The following is a 17,186-nucleotide window of genomic DNA, read 5'->3' on the forward strand; positions in this document are numbered from 1 at the left end:
CAAGCACTGTACCACTGAGCTATGTCCCTACCCCTGGGACAAACATTTGCAATTCCTTTTTTATTTCGTTTAACTCTCGGCAAACCCATGCCTTTGTTTTTAGTATAGTATGTGTTCATCATATCAATATTTTATTTTTGGCCAGTTCATATATCAGATATAATTTAATAATACAAATAAATCTGTACCTCCATCTTGGATGCCTTATACACACATATCCTGTATTCCTGAGTACTGTGAGGAGCAGAATTAAACAGGTGTACTTCAACCTATGTGGTTTTAGGACTGCTACCGTCATAGTAGCACCAGTGAGGTTTGGTTAATGACTCTAATTCCAATGACCTGCCCAGTCTCTCTCTCTCCAGTGTTAGAGCTGCCCTGCCTGCTCAGGGCAGTCCACTCCGGTCCACTGGAGTTTGTGGAACCAGCTGCCCCTAGGCAAGTTCTGGCCTGGGCTTAACTTGGCAGGGAGGTTATTCTGAGACTTCTCTGACTCATAACTTTGGGGCTAACTCTGAGCACCAAGCCCCAGCCCTGCCCTCTTTTGCTTTTTCTTTGTGCTGATTCACACTGGGTTGGGATTTTATTGTCAGCAGTCATAATTGTGCTTGGGTGGAACCTGGATTTTATAAATGACAGGAGGCCAAGTCTAGTGCTTCTGCTAAACTTTATTATTAGTTGTGTGATTTTTCTTAATTAAATAAAAGGAAAGAAAGAAAGGAGGATGGAAGGAAGGGAGGAAGAAAGAAAAAAGAAGAAAAGAGAAATATCCCACTGACTCAAGTTGAAACCTATTCTCTTCCTTTCTCTCTATCTTCTCCAAGCTCTGGAAGGACTTGTCCTGGATCCAGTACACACACAGAGGTATGATAGAACAAGTATAGATTTTGGAGTCAACGTATCTGAATAATTGACCATAGGCAAGTTATTTAGCTTCTTTGAGTGCCTATTTCCTCATCTGTAAAACAGCAATAATAATATTTACCTATAGGGCTGTCATTATGGTTAGGAATATTGTGGATAGAAGTCTAGCACTTTAGAAAGCATGTAGTAAAGGGCAAATATTATTGATATGGCAATTTTTATTAAGCAGCTCTTTGTAGCAGTGAGAATGCAGCCTCAGAGAGTAGGCTGAAGGTTGCGATTTCATTTCTCTGGAATTGTGGCAGAATGTTTTAGGTTCCCCTTGAGTGGGGACTAGGGTGTGTCTATGTCATGCTGGTTGGGTCCCAGGAACTGACTCAGGCTGTGAGTACCAAAAGCAGTCAGTACAGGAGAGAATCAGACAATAAACAGAAGCCAAGTCTTAGGAGAAACAGAAAAAACTGGGAATGAAGGGTTCTGGCTTAGCAGCCAGCAGCTCCTCCACTCCTTGGCAGAACAGGCTTGCGCAAATTGTATAAAGACTTGGTTCTGTTGTCTGTATCTATCTCTTTGGGTTATTGTGAGAATTGGTGGAAATCACACATGTGAGGTGTCCAGTGCAAATAAAGTGACTAGTAAAAAATTATATCAGATGTTAAGGAGAGACAAGTTGAAATTTATCAAGTTCAAGTATAATATGGCATAACTTTGGAGCAATATTGTATTGCCAGGTTCAAGTGGAGTTCCACTGCCATCTGCCTTATTTTCTCATCTGTAAAATGGGTGTCACAATAGCTTCTTTATCTGCACTTATTGTATACATTTGTTACAAGGAATAAACTTGAATTAATATGCATAAGCTAATTAGAGCATTCTTGGCATATGGCTAAGGACTCTCTATATATTTGTTAAATATGTAGATAAATGGAGAGATTGGTGCTGGGACAAGAACAGAAAACAAAACTAGAAAGGTAAGAAACACAACTGGTTGACTCTGGACCAGAACGGGTGATAAGGAATGAAAGCAACAGTGAGGCAGTACCTTCAAGACAATTGATATGAGTAACCTATAGAATTCATGTTGAAATCACCTCTTTTAAATTGTCAGCAGGTGGTGAGGCAGGACGGAACATCAGCCTGAGTTCAAGGCCAGAAGGTGGTGGACAAATTCCTTTTGATTTGCCGTGTCTCCAGGAAATTGCTGTGGTCTCACTGTGACAACAAGCCCTGCTTCCTTAGCTCCCCAGATCTGATTCCTGGCAGCAGACCTCTCTCTTTTCTATGGGTGTGGACTTGCCCAGGAAAAGCCCACTCCAGGCAGGTTCCAGACCATTTCCAAGGCCAATTTACTGAGCGAATAGGAATACCAGGGGACTTCTGCTTCTTCGGCTGTCTGAATTTGGTGCACAAGTGGGATGTAAAATATTCAAATTCCAGTGATAGAGTCAACTGTGCAAATTCCTGACAGGCAAATTGAGGCCCATTATCTGTAATTACAGTCACCCGAATTCCATACCAGCCAGTTGAGACCCTGTTTTCCAGCAGTCAGCGATAGCAGCTGCTGCTCTGGTGCCAAATGCATCCAGGGAAAGTCCAGGGAAAGAATGGTGACAAGCAGCCCTCACAGGATAGTCCTGGCAGCCACTGCTGAGAAATCCACATGGCCTGTTTAGAATCTCCAATGGTTCCTATGACTCTCAGGATGAACTCCTGAGTCAGACTTGTCATTGTTTAGTTCATCGACATCTTCAATTTCTTTTCCCCAATGGCCTTCACATAAACCTTGCTGAATTTCTTGTTTATAATGAGCAACCTGGTCCCCAATTTCATCAAATTCCCCTTTCCTAGGTGCTTTCCTATTTGTGACTCAGTCCTCTGGACTGGAATTTTGTCATCACTAACTCTAACTCATCCTTAAAAACGTAGCTGGTACCTCTTTTGCTTCTCTGAGAAGTCTTCTTTGATGTCCATGAGCTGATTGCACTCTTTTTCTCTGGCTCCTATGCTGTATAGACAACACAAGTTATCAGAATTTACTTTATTTGTTGGTCTTTCGTACTAGAATGCAAGCTCCTTGAGGGCAGTGTCTTCATCTTAGATTTTCTTTGAACCCAAAACTCAGCAAAACCAGCATCCATCCAGTAGATGCTAGAGGTATGAGTAAATAATGTCTTCCTTGCTTTAGAACTAATGAGATTGTTCTTTCACTTGGTTAGATCAAACAATTCCTCTCTTGGGATGACTGCTCAAACCTATTCTTAAAGTCAATCAGTAAAAACCCACAAAGAGAATTGCACTGGTATGCCAAGGATAAACTGAAATCATCACACACATTTCTATTTTTAATGCTTCTAATCTAAGGGAGATGGGTTCCCTAGGTATATCATATGGTGCAAAGACTTAATTAACCTTAATTTTTCTGTTTCATCACAGTGTCCTTTTGAGGCCTTATTTAAATTTGATTTGGAATTAATCTGCTTATCGTTATTGACCAAGTCCAAAGGTTTTATCCAGTTTCTACTCATAGCATTATTTGAAGTGTAGTTATTAACAAATGTCTACTTTAAGCAGAAGAACAAAACTGTTTATCTGAAAAACTGAATCCCCTTACTACAGATCTCTTGCTAGTCTAACCACATCTCTTGTGACAGTATTTTGGCTATTTGAATATTTTTGTATTTCTATTTATTTTCCTTTGGAAACATTTGATAACCCCTGCTTGAAGAGTAGTCCTGTTATTTTAAAACCCAACAATAGTGATATCATATTATCTAGTGAAATAGCCACTTCATTTAACTTCTGGGAACAGCACAGGACTTTTCAAAGTTTGAATATGCACACCATTAATGGGAAATAAGTTAGGTAGTACTCACTCATTTTTAAATTTAAAAAATTAGTAGTTAGCTGGGCTCAGTGGTGCACCCCTATAATCCCAGCAACTTGGGAGGCTGAGGCATGACAATTCCAAATTGGAGGCTAGCTTCAGCTACTGAGGGAGACTCTATCTCAAAATAAAAATTAAAAAAAGGGGGTTGGGTAGGTATACAACTCAGCAGTAGAATGTCCCTGAGTTCAATCCCCAGTACTGCAAAAACAACCAAAACCAAATAAATAAATAAAATAAAAAATAATGGCTACATAATTATTTTAATATTCATTAACTACATATGTATATGTCCATTAACTGTATATAACACATACATATAGTTAAAAACAACATCAAACCTATAATGTTATGGATATTGCTTAAGGATAAGTTAAACTTCTTTAAGTAAAACTCAAGTGAGAGCTGGAGATATAGCTCAGTGGTACAGCACTTTGCCTAGCATGCACAAGGCTCTGTGGTCCATCTTCAACACTGCAAGTAAAAAAAAAAAAAAAAAAATACAGTGAGTTAATTTTCTGAAAAAATACAATGATCAAGGTTATGAGTATAAGATGAAGATTGTGAAGGGGAAACAGCACACAAGTGATGAAAGTTTGAGAAACACTGATGGAATGAAAAGAGCAGAGGATTTGGGGTCCCAGTTCTTTTACTGGTTAGCTGGGAGTCTGCTGAAATGTTACTTTACCACTCTGAGCTGTGCTTGCTCATCCATACAGAGTGAGTTGCAGTGGTGATTAGAGATAAGGGTCAGAGAGTACCCAGCAAAATACCAAAAGAGTTTCATAGTGGGAATTTTTCCCCTTTAATTCACATCCACACTCATAGGGCAAAGATATTGAGTCTATTCGAACAAGTTACCACCAGCTTGAAAGGGAAAATCAGAGACATTTCATTAAATGTGATGAGCAAAGGGTGGCAGCGCAATGATTACTTTGAAGACTCAATGTATTAATTTGAACTTATTCACTTGGGCATGTTTGTTAAGGCATCAATCATATAATGAAGGAGTCGAGTAGCCACGCCTTATATAATGTTAAATAATTGATGCTACCCTTGAACTCTAGGAGTTTCTCAACTCCCTAGACATTAAGGCAGAGAGAATCTGTCCTTTGCTGATCCTTATACTGTCTCTTTCTCTCATCTCACAGCTAAATTCACAGCTTGGTTTTAGAAGTCTTTATCACCTTATGAACTACGTCTTCCCATTCACCTAAACCTTCTTGGCTGAAGTGTACTTTCCCAGGTCCTGATTTTTTCCCTTCTCATTTTACTATTTAATTATACAGATTCTCAGTTTTTTATGTTTAGTGAGGAAGGGAGAGTACCTATGTGTCTTAGTCAGCTCAAGCTGCCACAGCAAAACACTAAATATGGGGTGGCTGGACAACAGATGTTAATTCCTCGCAGTCCTGGAGGCTGAAAGTCCAAGCTCACGGTGCTATGCCAGTATGATCAGGTTCTGGTGAGGATTTCTTTTCTCCTTAAGACTTGCAGATGACTGCCTTCTTGCTTTGTTCTGATATGGGTGTATGTGTGTGTGTATTGGGGAGAAAGAGAGAGACAGAAAAAAAAGCTCTCTGGTGTCTGTTTTGAGAGCTATTCTTTTTCTGTTGTTTTGCTATTTCTTCTTCTTCTTTTTTGCTAGCAAATTGAACCCAGGGTCTCACACATGCCAGGCAAAGCCTTTACCACTGAACTACATCACCAGCCCTGGTGTTTCTTCTTATAAGGACACAAAGGCCCTATCTCCAAATGAATTTCAGGAAACAAAATATTTAGTCTATAACAACATTCAGTTCATAACACATGGTAATAAAAGTCATGTCTTTTGCCAGAAGTCAGAAGTTTATTCTCTGTGTCCCACCAAAATTCCAGACCAGAAAAGTCTTGAATTAGCCATTCATTGTAAAACCAAGTGAGCATGTTAACAATGGCACCCTCACCAATATATATATATATTTGTATGTGTGTGTGTTTTACTGGGGGTTGAAACTAGGGTGCTCTACCACTTAGTTACAGCCCTTCTTATTTATTTTGAGACAAGGTCTCACTAAATTGCCCAGGCTGATCTCAAACTTCCATCCTCCTGCCTCAGCCTCCCAGTGATTGGATTACAGGTGTGTGCCATCTCATCTGGCTGAATGTATATACTCTTGGTTGTTCCTCAACCATCATAAATTCACAAAAGATAAGCAAGACACTAGGTGCAGTGACACACATCCTTAATCTATGAGGATAGTCAAATTCAAGGTCAATCTTGGCAATTTAAAACCTCTTTCAAACTTGAAAAATAAATAAATAAATAAATAAATAAATAAGAATAAAAGGGTTGGGGGCTTAGCTCAGTGGCAAAGTGCCCTTGGGTTAAATCCTCAGTACAAAAAAAAAAAAAAAAAAAAAGCACAAGACATGAGTTTGGTGAATTTTCTTTCTCATTTTTAAATTTTTTCCCATATATCTTATTAGTACATTATAATTATACATAATGGTGGGATTCATTGTTTCTTTCTCATTTTAGTAGGTCATTCTATTTGTATGTAACAAGAGCTTGCATGTGGCAGGCAAGTGCTAGATGACATAATCTCATCTAATCTCATAATAGTCCTGAGAGTAGAAATTATTACACCCTGTTTTTAGGTGAGAAACCAAATCTCAATAAGATGAAGTAATTTGCACAGCATTAAGTAACCAGTAGTTGAGGCAGCACAGATTTAAAACCAAGCCTGTATGAATCCAAGGGCTCTGGGAAGATTCAATGTGTCTGGAATTCTTTCTTAGAGTGCTTGTCTAAATATTCATTCACTCATTGAACACATTGGGTTCCTACCATGTGCCAGGTTCTTTGAAGAAAACAATTTTGTTCTTATATGGGGGTAAGGGCAATGAATAAAACAGACCAATAAAAGTAATTGTTATTATACCCTTATGATTTACTTACATGAGACAGATTACAAACATAAAAGTCACAAATAAGTAAAATAATCACCTATTATATAATGATAAGTGAAAAATAAGGTAAGGGAGGTCAGGCACCATAGTGCATGCCTGTTAATCCCAGTGGCTCAGAAGGTGAGCCAGGAGGATTGTGATTTCAAGGTCAGCTTCAGCAACTTAGTGAGGCTCTAACCAAAGTAGTGAGCCTGTCTCTAAATAAAAATAGAGAAAAGGGCTGGGGATGTGGCTTAGTGGTTTAGTCCCCATGGGTTCAATCCCCAGTATCAAAAAATAAATAAATTAGTAAATAAATAAATAAAGCAAGGAAGAGGGACAGGGATTGCTGGGTTGGAGGGAGTCCATTTATAATACATAGGTCAATAAAAGCCTCACCAAGGAGAGTTAAGACATGAAAAAATAAGTTCTATCAGAATGTCACTAACTCTGAGGCCCCAAAGGCACAAAGGAGAGTGATTTTGTTTTGAAAAGTCATTGTGTCAGGACACTTTTTCTTGAAAGTGATATGAAAATATACTTAAATTGACTTCAACAAAAAATAAAAAAAATCTAGAAAAATATCAGTTCAGGGAATTGAAAAGCCCTGACAAGGCTAGATTCAGAGGTCAAGCAATATCATTAGGACACAACCTACTTCATTTTGTATCTCTGTTTTCTACCTCTCTGGTGATTTATTCTCTACTTCCACATGGAGGCAAAATAGCTGGGATCAACCCCAGGTCAGCATCCCACCATGTTCAAATTCAGAAGGAAAGAGAGAGCACCTCTCTGTCTAGAGTCCAAGGAAAAGTCCCATCGCCTCTTGCTGGGTTACAGGTTCCTCTGGACATATTACTGTGTTCAGGAACACATGGCTGTGATTGGCCGGGCTGAGTCACCTGTCCACTGTGGAGGAACAGCCAACCTATCAACAGCACGGTGGGGCTGAGGTGGGAAGGAAAAAAGGGGCATTGCCAGAAACAAATGATTGCCAAGTGGGAAAGCAACAAATATCCCTGATATCTTTGATTTAAAAATAATTTATTTTATATTGTCGTGGGCAATGTTGATCCAGAGTGCTTCATACCAAAACAATGGTTAGCAGAGGTCTGCAGATGGTGTAAGCTCATTCAGTGGAAGTTGTGGTTCTTGGGATCTCCTGTCAACACATGGGATGTGTGAGTAGCATGTTCGCAGGCTATTAGGACCTGGGAGATGGCTGGACTTGTGATTTTGACCTGTGACTTCTCGTGTTTTCTCCATGGGCTTACTTGAGCCACATCAGAACAAGTGCCTCATACCAAATGTCAGAAGTTCATGACTTTCAAAATCTTTTTCCACTCAGAAAACACCTATAGCCCACGAAGCTTGAAAGCAATATAAGGACAGAGTCCTAAATTCTGAGAATGGAGCTGACTTCTTTAGTAGAATCTCACCATTTTCTTAGGTAGCTCTGTTCTTGTACTTTGGTGCTAGATAGTCCTGGGGCTCAGTTTCCACCTTACTACTTAGTTGCTGAGGGACCCTGGGCAAGTCATGTGTCTTCCCAACCCTCTGCCTTCTTATTTGCATAATAAGAACATTAAGAAGAGTCAATAAATGGTCATGTATAAGAGCGTAATAGCTCGGATAGAGCAGGGGATCAGAAAATTTTGCCCCCCTTCCACACTTCCTTGCTCCCTTTTTCCATGAGACCATTATTAGGTTTCCCTGGAGTCCTTGTTATGCAACTCACAGATAAACCTGTCAAAAGAAAAGGAATGAAAGGGATGGGCAAGTGAACCCTGGGGCAGGGCCTGGGGATGTGTAATTGAGTGGAAATCATAGGTTTGGAATTAGACTGGGTTTTGAATCTTAGGCCCATGACTTGTTAGGTAGAAGCCTTCGGGGAAAATGACTTAATATCCCAGAGTCCCAATTCCCCACAATGAGAAAAACAGTTATTGCTTTTTATGGTTGCTGTGAGACTTAATTGAAATAATATTATATATAAGGAACTCAGCACATGGTAGGCCTTCAATGAGTCTTTGTTCTCCTTGATTTCAAAAGTCATTAATGTGTGGGTGAAATATGATTGACAGTCAAGAATCTCACATGACAGTTTTCAGAGAGAATTATCTAATTTTTCTGAAGGCAGGAATGTCCTTGATCTTTGTCTCATTCTCCTCTCCTGCTTTTTTTTAAGAATGCTTTTTAGTTGTTGGTGAACCTTTATTTTATGTATTTATTTATATGTGGTGCTGAGATTTGAATTCAGTGCCTCACACATGCTAGGCAAGTACTCTACCACTGAGCCACAACCTCAGCCCTCTTTCTACTTTAAAACACTTTTTCCCTTATGTTGGAGGCTGGGCAGAGGAAATAAAAGTTGGTCAACAAAGGCGTGCTGACAACCTGTTATGCACAAAGATAGGATTATGCATTATGGGTGGGAAACCTAATAAGTAAAAGATATACTCCTTGTCCTTGAGAAACTGCTGACCCAATTAGGGGAAATAAAACATGTAAAAGAGGCCATTTAAAACACTAACATTTAAAACAATAGCCTGTTTACCCAACTTCAAGGTAGACCTCTGTGGATTGACCAGACCTGGGTGTGAAAAGCCAGGAAGATGTTTAAAGGCAGAGAGGATCAGGGAGAATAGGCCCCAGCAGAAGGCCAGAGGTGGAATGAAAGCTCTCCTGTGTGGGATGGTGACCTCACTGACTTATCTGCACACCAGGAAGGCATTGTGCGGAGGTAATGAGATAACAAGTCAAGAGGCTCTTGGGCAACTGAATGAGGTCAATCACAAGCTGGTGTTATTACCTATTACTGGCACTGTAACACAAACAAATCCGGTCTTCCCAAACTGACTTAATGGAAAAAGAGTTGAGACTTTCATCTACCACAAGGTGGAGACCATCCCTGTTATCATTATGTTATTTAAGTTTGAACTTCCTGGCAATTCTTAAATAGTGGCAAAGCTATTTTTCTCTGTGCAGGATTGCATTGAACCAGAGCTGGGACTTCATCAGATGCCACATGTCGGTATCAAACAAGTAATGGTGCCATCTTCCTCTGGAGCTTAGATCACTGCATCTGATACCTACACAACCAAGACTAGAGGAGGATGAAGGGTGCTGGAGTAGTACCTCACTTTCCCAAGTCCATCTTATCTTATAAATAGAAACTTCCTCTGTGCTGTTCTCTTCAGTGGGTGACAAGATGACATAAAGGTCATGGGCATGGCTCTGTCTTACTGGCTATATAAAATGTATCTAACTAAATGTAAGGATGATGCTAATAATGGTAATTCTCTTCTGTAATTGCTGGGAGGTAATTTAAAAGACTTAGCACCGTAGTACCTGGCACATGGTAATCATTTACTAAATGGTATTTTAAAATATTTTCTTAAATTAGTTTGAAGTTTGATGCAATCAGGACATTTTTTTCTAGAGCACAAGGCAGATTTATGTAGCCTGGAATGGATTGGAGCTTAGGTTATATTCAGATGTGATTCTGGCATGGTGGAATAAAGAACTTTTACCTTTAGCCTTCTGATGCACATGAATGTAGGAAGGACTCAGGGAAACAGAGGCCTGTGTATATACTATTTTTTTTAAATTGGCGATAATACTAGTGATTGAACCCAGGGGAACTTGACCACTGACCTATGACTCCAGTCCTTTTTAGTCTCACTAAGTTGTCCAGGCTGGCCTTGAACTTGTGATCCTTCTGCCTCAGCCTTCCCAGTAGATGGGTTTACAGAACTGTGCCACAAAACCTCACACCTGGCTTAATTTTTAAAAAGGTATTTTCAGTTGTAGATGGACACATACCTTTATTTGTTTATTTTTATGAAGTGCTAAGGATTGAACCCAGTGCCCCATGTGTGCTAGGTAAGCACTCTACCACTGAGTCACAACCCCAGCTCCCATTTTTTTTTTTTTTGAGTATACAAAGTACAATTAATTTTTCAGGGCATTGCTTAGAAATGGACATATATTTACATCGGTTGTGCATAAACAGATATATACAGTTAGACGTATAAATAAAATATACCAAATTCATTTTCAATATGACAGACCAAACACCACTGCCGACAGAAAGACTTCATAATGACTTTTCCACTTACTAAATGTGTGATCCGGAGAAAGTTATTCAACTTCCTGCCTCAGTTTCCTCATTGTAAACTGCTATTGTTATGTCACTCAGAGAGTTGTAGAGGAGGTTAAACAGGATGCCATACGGAACGTTCCTGGCACACAGATGTTAAATGGCAGTTAAATTAGGACACAGAACATTGACACCCAAGTCTTGGTTTTTTAATCCAGCTCTTTTTTTTTTTTTTTTTTTTTTTGTGGTGCTGGGGATCGAACCCAGGGCCTTGTGCTTGCAAGGCAAGCACTCTACCGACAGAGCTATCTCCCCAGTCCTTTATCCAGCTCTTTTATTCTGTGAGACAGTTTGGAAGAAATTATATTTAAGAGGAAGTCTGCTTGGGGAAGACTTGGCGAGGGAGGAACTGGTTGGGTGAATGTATTGGATCCTCGATGCCACTCTAATACATGTAATGACACCCTGAACCTTCCTTAGACAGATAATGACTGTCACACAGTCTATCTTGGTAGGAGGTTTCAGCATGAATTGCCTATGCAGCGGCACTAAGGTTGTTTGTTTAGCAGATTATACCTCTGACCTGGATCCACCCTCTTTGGACCACAGCTGATAGATGGAAGCATCTGAATTCTCCAGGTTCACTGGTCTGGGAGGAAGGGAGGGTGGAGTTCCAGGCAAGATGTGAAGACACCTGGTTCTGGTCCCACTTGCTGCTTTCCATGGGTGTGTTGCTTCATCTCTGAGTCTCGGCTTCTATGAATTCAAACTGGTGTTCTCTCAATTTTTCCAAGTCCTAGTATCTTTTAATGCCATGAATATGTAATTTGGTGCCTAGCTGAAGAATATGGTCTTCGTAGATGAAGGTGGTGCCAAAATAAAATTGCCTCATTCTGTTATGAAACTTTTCTGGCTTTTTGAATGGAGATGGGCGGGATTCAGCTAGATGAATAATGAGGATGAGCAAATGTGTCTCTGAAGCCAGGATTTAGAGTCTCGTCTTTAATGACTTAGAGGTGATGTCCTGTGTCCCTAACACCCCCATCCCCAAGGTCTGACGTGGGTCTCCTGATTGGGAGGAATTGTTTTTACTCTCTAGTTGGGGTTGTTCTCTTGGATTCAGAGCTGGTTTTCAAGTCTGTGTTATTCTAGAGAGGTTTCTTTCTGTTCTCAGGCACCCAGCTGGGGCGGCCCACGCCCTCTCCAATCCTTACTGTGGATGGATGTGTCAGAGCAAGTGGAGTCATGGGGAAAGCATGAGCTCTCCTACGTGCTCCTCAAACAGGTCCCTCCAGGGCTGTTTTCTCTGGAACCAAACTCAGTCAATTGCCAAACTCTCAAAACAGAGATGTCTCTCAAATTCCACAAGGAATCCTGTTTTTCCCTTGTTTGGCAGTGAATGTAAAATTGATAAAGGGCCTCTACTAAGAGAGGCTGTCCACCAAGTGGTGAGACCTGGAACATAACTGGGTATTGTCTAGCACAGGCAATTATAACTATCCTACCATTTTAAGGCACTTGGCTATTGATGCATTGCAGCTACATGCTGTCCTCGAAACAGCACTGTCTGGTAGGTGTTATTAAACCCAATTACAGATGAAGAAAGTAAAATTTAGCAAGATTAAGTTTTGCCCTAAATCACTAACAAATAAGGAGAGAATCTGGAACCTGAGTTCAAGTCTTCTGACTCCACATTCAGTGTTCTTCCCAGAGTCTAGCAGAACCAGGAAGTCAGTTCAAATTCACATTCCCACATAAGCAGGAAGAATTCTGTGAATATTTCTTGGTCACTGATCTCATGACTCATCCACCCAATTTGTTTGCCAATATCATTTTTATGGTGGCTTAGTCATTTTCCTGACACCCTATGGCTTATGGGGAACAAAATTAAGCAGATAAGATACTGGCTGATCTTAAGAAGTTTACATTCCAGAGAAACAATTCAAGTGAGAAAATAATGTTTTATGTTTCGGACTCAAAACAAAAGAGCAGAAAAAGGGGCAGGAAGCTTTAAAAAAAGTTCTTATAAAAATAGTCTTCCTTTAAGGCAAGTAAATCCATTAATATACTCTTTCACTCACCAAATATTTACTAAACATCTATGGTATGTCAAACTCTGTACTAGCAACTGAGACCATAACAACAAATAAGATTTAGTCCTCGCCATCAAGTAACTCACAGTTCCATGGGGGAGATAAAAGTATAGATATGCTATTGCAACGAAGTGTAATAAGGGCCCCAGAAGAGATGCATATGTCAAGCTTTATAGTGCATAGAGATGGAGAGGGCTTAAGGGACGAGGTAATATTTACCCTGAATTGTGAAAGATAATAAAATATGACAAATAATTAAGGGGGATGTGACCATTTCAGAAAACCATTATCATCAACATCATCAGTATCACCCCATCACCATATAATTACTTCCTATGTTCCTGACAGTGTACTAAGAATTCTGTACATTAACTTAATAGATCCTCACAGTCAACCACAAGGAGGTTATCCCTATTTTTCAGAAATGAAAAATGACAAAAAGATTAAATGGCTTATCCAAAGTCCCTTAGCTACTAAGTGGCAGAGGCAGGATTTGAATGTGGGCCATCTGATTCCAGAGATCACATGGTTGACAGTGGAAATACCCACAATGGAGGAAACACTTAGTGCAAAGGTAAGAAGGTGTATGTGGGTGTTTGTGTGAAGAAAGCGTGTCTGTGTGGCTGAAGCAGGCACACAAATCGTGTCTGCCTTTGTTGTTCTCTAACCTTCTTTTCTGTACCCCATTCTCCATCTTCTCATCATTCTCTTCCTGTAGTACTATTTTAAATACATAGCTTGAATTTGTGAACCACACCCATGATGCAGATTCAGGTTGCAAATCTGCAAAAATATCAGCCCATGATTTCAACCTCTTAGAGATTTTTTTTTTCCTTTTCCTTGCTTTTTTTCCCCTTTTCCCTGATTAGCATCAGACTTCATTCCCTGCAGTCCCAGGGGGATGTGTGGGAAAGTCCTGTTTAATTCTTATTCTCAAGGACTTGAGGAGATGGTTGTGGAAACCCTGGTACCTGTGGTGGTAACTTCTGTCCTTTTTGCTTCCAGAACCCATCAAAACCACAGCTCAGTTTCACAGGTTGAATAATGCAGATTGACAAATTCCTTCTTAGGAAAAATGGTTTTAAAGTTCTGCTTACTTCTCTGGGTTCTTGCTTTCTTTTAGATTTGGGCCTGCAATTTCTTAGAACATTGTCAGCTCTTTGATGATTTAATGAAGATTAAAAGAAAAATGATCCAGCATGCTTACTTATTTTCAGCAGGAGGATTGCTCCAAATTACTAGTCCTTTGGAAACTCTAAGTTCCAAGACTCATCTAACATTCACGGCAATCTTATGATGTAGATACAATTAACCTGATTTTTCCAATGAGGCAAATGTGATTCAGGGAGTCTAAATAACTTGCAAAAGGTCACACGGCTAATAGATGATGGTGCCAAGATTACAACCCAAGTTTCTCTGATTTTAATTCTGACATCTCTCCTTTCTCATTCGCAGGTTCACCACTTACTAGCTATGTAACTCTGGAGAAGTTACTTACCCTTTCTGTGTTTAAATTCCTCGTTTACAAAATGGGTTAACTTTTCATTGCCATAACAAATACCTGAGATAAGTCAAGTTAAAGAGAGGATAGGCTTATTTTGGCTCATGGTTTCAGAGGTTTCAGTCCATGGTTGCTTGACTCTGTCGCTTTGGGCTTGTGGTGGCACAGTACATCCTGGCAGGAACTTGTGTCAGGGGAGTACTGTTCATCTCATGGTGGCCAGGACACAAAGAAACAGAAAGATGAGGGACCAGGGTTCCAATATCCCCTTCAAAGGCACATGCCCCCTTGGTCTAACTTCCTCTCACTAGGTCCCACCTCTCTGAGGTTCCACCATCTCCCAATAGTGTCATGGGCTGGGGGACCGAACTGTAAACACATGGGAGACATTCAAGATCCAAACTACATTCTAAAATGAAGATAATAAAAGACTAACATTAAAGAATTATGCAGATGAAATGAGCTGATACACAAAATATTTATAGTTATGTATTGCATCTAGAATTTAACAAATGTTTGTAGTTTCTAATATTATTATAATTTTCTAGGGAAATCAGACTCGTCTGGAAGTTGAAAGTTTATGACTTATTTAGAGAAACATGTTTGTCAATCTCTTTCTCTCTCGTTCAGTCCTTCACTCATTCACCATTTAAGGGTACTCGCCAGTGTGTAAGGCCTTCTACATGGTGTACAATTAGGCCGTGAAGAGTATGGGCCAAGGTTATGGGTGTTTCTCCACTTTGGAGCTCTATTTCCAAAGGGAGGAGTTACTTCCTTTCTGGACTCTAGGATAAGAGGGGAGGCCAGTCCGAGTAAATGTTTTGTAGTTTCAGTATTTATTGATTTCCTTTTCTGGTTTCTTGTCTGGTTTCTGAAGTCCTGCCTCTTTCAGTCTCCAGATCCACAGTGGATACCTTTTAAAGCTAGGAGTTACCAACGCAGAGTCTCTGCCACCTGGCCCTCTCCACCCTCAGAAGACAGGAATCCTAAAGCACTAGTTAACTACCTGCATTTTTTTTTTTAACTTTACTTTTCTTTTTTCTTCCAAGTGGTATCTAGCTCTTCAGAGACTGCCAGCCCCTCTAAAAAATGAGATGCCAAACCCAGTGGAGCCAGAGAGTCATTCATCAGATGAATAGTTGACTAACCACAAATATTCATCAAGTACTTGCCACGTGCAGAGCTCTCTATGTGCGCACTGGGGAAAATGTGAAGGTAACCATGATACCACCTTGCGACAAGGTAAAGAGCACAATAGCACATAAATAATAGTTTCATTTAACAATAGAAGATTGTCAGGTGGTATTGAGGTGTAAGATGAATGAAACAGCTACCTGGGTTGGATGCAAGGAATTTAAAAGGTAAAGAGAGAAGTGTGCATGTGTGTATGCATGTACGTGTGTGTGTGTGTGTGTGTGTGTGTGTGTGTATATGTTTTGTGATTGGTGTCAGGGTCCTATTTAGGAGGAAAGTTGAATGCAGACACTCTCCATGTGACAAGGGGGTAGGACAATGCTGGATCCCAGAGTCCAGAAAAAATGGGGAAGGATAATAGGCAATATACCCAGTCAGAGTACAAAGATTCTAGCAAGTTCCAAGATTGCGGTTAGGTGTTTAATCAGGTGGGTGGTCCAAGCAAAGTGTATGAAACCAAGCAGCATTCACCTGGCTTTATTAATTTAGACCAGCTGGCCTATTCACACACTTATGGATAAAGTGAGTTCTGGGTGCATCCAAACTTTTTGTAATAATTACTGGAACCCTTCATTCTTGCCCTTGAGAATGAAAAAGTGACAGATGTCCTAACTGAGACAGCTACTGCACCATGAGAGCACAGAGTTAGTTTCTGGTCATTCAAAAGAAACTGCATGCAACCTCTCTTCTGCTGACCTCTGAATCTTGAGATTAGTATAAATCATTTCAGTTCTCATGCTATTTCATTGGGGATTCTTATTCCCTTAGATATGGTCGTGCCTATAACCTTTGGACCTGGATGAAATGAAATATCAGGAAGGGATTGCAGAAAGTAGTTAAGAATTCACACGAAGAAAAAAGTTCACTTGGTATGATTCCTGGTGTGTACAGCAGAAAATGGCCATGGCCACTCTAAAGTGCTGAGTGAGTTGGACCATTTGTCATGCCATTGTTCACCAATGCTGTAGAGCCTTGAAATAATTTCAACATGGATCCTTGAAGACCCAAACAGAATAGGGAGACACATTTTCAACAACTGACCAGGCAGTTAAGGTGGCAGTGGGGCTCAGCTGAGCATCCATACGGATTCAAATGGGGTAAGCCTTTGAGCACAGAGGAGAGGGAGTGGACACCTGTAGAGCAGGTGAGGATGCGATTACCTTTGCTTCACAGGTGAACAAAGAGATGGTGTATACAGTGACAATACATTATTTATTCAGGCCCAAGGTCACACAGTGGAGGAGTGTGAAGCTGAGAGTCAAGCTTCAGTCTTCCCATCCCCAGGCCTGACCATTGACATCATGCTGGGCATTGTTTCATTTTTTGAAATCTCACCTAGGGCCAAATTCTTTATATACTTTCTCTGAGCTATAATAGGATCCAGCCATGTGCTTAAGTGTCAGCATGTCAGCATTTCACAAACCTGCCACTTCCACATGACCCTAACACCTAGAGCTAAAATTGTACAGGAGCTCAGAGCCCAGGCATCTCTTTCCTTTTCTGACACTTTCATGGGGGTGGGAGTGAGGCAGGGAGCCCTGAGTGGGCAAAATCCAGAATAGGAAATATATCCTTAACGGGCATGTAGATTTACATATTTCTTTCCTTATATTCACA

Source organism: Sciurus carolinensis, chromosome 2 (assembly GCF_902686445.1).
Source record: "Sciurus carolinensis chromosome 2, mSciCar1.2, whole genome shotgun sequence".
Taxonomy (NCBI): Eukaryota; Metazoa; Chordata; class Mammalia; order Rodentia; family Sciuridae; genus Sciurus; species Sciurus carolinensis.